Source organism: Plectrocnemia conspersa, unplaced genomic scaffold, assembly GCF_051122295.1.
Source record: "Plectrocnemia conspersa isolate PC_06_02 unplaced genomic scaffold, ASM5112229v1 ptg000001l, whole genome shotgun sequence".
NCBI classification, from domain to species: Eukaryota; Metazoa; Arthropoda; class Insecta; order Trichoptera; family Polycentropodidae; genus Plectrocnemia; species Plectrocnemia conspersa.
In genome coordinates, this window is record NW_028277165.1 from 10,032,501 (window position 1) to 10,035,000 (window position 2,500).

The 2,500-nt window shown below is 53.5% G+C and overlaps 1 long non-coding RNA gene and 1 other non-coding gene across 2 annotated transcripts in view; one reads left to right on the plus strand and one right to left on the minus strand.

Annotated features, from left to right (window-relative positions):
- LOC148238738 (uncharacterized) overlaps positions 1 to 2,500 on the minus strand; it is a 477,006-nt gene that overhangs the window by 375,594 nt on the left and 98,912 nt on the right. The window lies entirely within an intron of this gene.
- Positions 897 to 2,500, plus strand: part of LOC148238766 (small subunit ribosomal RNA) — a 2,016-nt gene continuing 412 nt past the window's right edge. Inside the window, exon 1 of the ribosomal RNA XR_015812134.1 lies at positions 897 to 2,500. This exon is cut by the window's right edge and continues 412 nt beyond it. This is a non-coding gene — a ribosomal RNA (small subunit ribosomal RNA).

Genomic DNA, 2,500 nt, shown 5'->3' on the forward strand with positions numbered 1-2,500 from the left:
AATAATATAATAACGTTTTAATTATTACAAAAGTTATTATTTCGAATCGAAAATTATCCGGTCGCAAGTCGAGAGAAGTCCGAGTCGAATCGCGCTCAGAGCGGCCCGTTCCGCCGAATCCCGGCCGCGACCGCGTCGACTTCGGCTTGTTAGGCTAGAGCGAGCGGCTCGGCGACTTTGCACCGCGCCGCCTATACGTGGAGTGCGCGCGAGGCGAGAGCGCGCGGCCGTGTTCGGTCGCGTTTGCTCTCGGCGTTCTCGTCGGCTCCTCGGGTCGAGTCGCTCGCTCTTTCGCTCGCTCGCAACCGTTTGGCGGACGCACCGTATTATTATTGATAATAATGCGCGTGTACGTCGCTTACGGCTCTGCTTCGAGCGTCTACGAGAGACGGCTCTTCGAAATCTCGGCATGCGCGAACCGCGGTCGGCGTCAGTCGGCGTCTGCGGTGCGCTCGCGCCTTCCGGGTACCCTTCCGGGTGTGTGGAGGATACTATATGCGATCACGCGCGTGTTTATACGAATCGAGTGATAAGCGGAGAGCGCATCGCGCTCTCCGGCTCTCCAGAGCTCCGCGGCGAGCCGCGTTGTACGGGGCCGTCGGTCGTTCGCGACCGGCGAGCTCGCTGCGCTATTACGGCCCTCCGCTCTAGCGCGGAGAGGCCGCGCACTGTGCGCGTAGACGGGTGAAGATAATATAATAATAATAATATATATAAAAATATATATATATATATATATAACAAAAAACGATACATATAAATAAAATGTTGTACGTCTTAAAAAAGACGAGACGAGAACGATAGGTAGAGATAGAGGAGGAGGAGGAGAATAATAAATACATGACACGTAAGGAGTGCGTAAGCGGACGCTCTCTACAGAGACGCAAGCTCGCAGCTCCCTGGTTGATCCTGCCAGTAATCATATGCTTGTCTCAAAGACTAAGCCATGCAAGTCTCAGTATAAGCCGTATTAAGGTGAAACCGCGAATGGCTCAATATATCAGTTTTGGTTCCTTAGATCGTACACAGTTACTTGGATAACTGTGGCAATTCTAGAGCTAATACATGCAAACGAAGTTCCGACCGGCGACGGAAGGAATGCTTTTATTAGATCAAAAACCAATCGGCGGAGCGCGCGTTTCGGCGCGCGCCCGTCGCACTCGGAGATGACTCTAGATAACTTTGAGCAGATCGCACGGTCTAGCACCGGCGACGCGTCTTTCAAATGTCTGCCTTATCAACTGTCGATGGTAGTTTATGCGACTACCATGGTTGTCACGGGTAACGGGGAATCAGGGTTCGATTCCGGAGAGGGAGCCTGAGAAACGGCTACCACATCCACGGAAGGCAGCAGGCGCGCAAATTACCCACTCCCGGCACGGGGAGGTAGTGACGAAAAATAACGATACGGGACTCTTACGAGGCCTCGTGATCGGAATGATTACACTTTAAATCCTTTAACGAGGATCCATTGGAGGGCAAGTCTGGTGCCAGCAGCCGCGGTAATTCCAGCTCCAATAGCATATACTAAAGTTGTTGCGGTTAAAAAGCTCGTAGTTGAAATTGTGTCCTGCGGCGTCGGTCTACCGGTTGCGGTACGACAGGCGCGTCTGCGGGGCTTCTCGCCGGTGCGTGTTCACCGCCGGTCGCGTCCGCGCCGCGCGTTCGCGTGCGCGTCGTCGTCTTCGCGACTTCGGCGCGCGCCGCGGGCTCGCGGTCGGCGCGCGAGGCGGGCCCTCGCGGCTGTTTACTTTGAACAAATTAGAGTGCTCAAAGCGGGCTAATATTTGCCTGAATATTGTGCGCATGGAATAATAGAATAGGACCTCGGTTCTGTTTTGTTGGCTTTCTGACACCAGAGGTAATGATTAATAGGGACAACTGGGGGCATTCGTATTGCGACGTTAGAGGTGAAATTCTTGGATCGTCGCAAGACGGACTAAAGCGAAAGCATTTGCCAAAGGTGTTTTCATTAATCAAGAACGAAAGTTAGAGGTTCGAAGGCGATTAGATACCGCTGTAGTTCTAACCATAAATGATGCCAGCCAGCGATCCGCCGAAGTTTCTTATTTTGATTCGGTGGGCAGCTCCCGGGAAACCAAAGCTTTCGGGCTCCGGGGGGAGTATGGTTGCAAAGCTGAAACTTAAAGGAATTGACGGAAGGGCACCACCAGGAGTGGAGCCTGCGGCTTAATTCGACTCAACACGGGAAAACTCACCAGGCCCGGACACTGGAAGGATTGACGGATTAACAGCTCTTTCTCGATTCGGTGGGTGGTGGTGCATGGCCGCTCTTAGTTGGTGGAGCGATTTGTCAGGTTAATTCCGGTAACGAACGTAACTCTAGCCTATTAAATAGACGTGCTACCGATATCACGAGGGTCCGCGGCCGGGCGGCGCGCGCGCGCTCGCGTCGTTAACGCGGCGCAAGTCGCGCGCGTCCGCCCGCGCGCGCGGTCTTCAACTATCGGCGTACAATGAAAATCTTCTTAGAGGGACC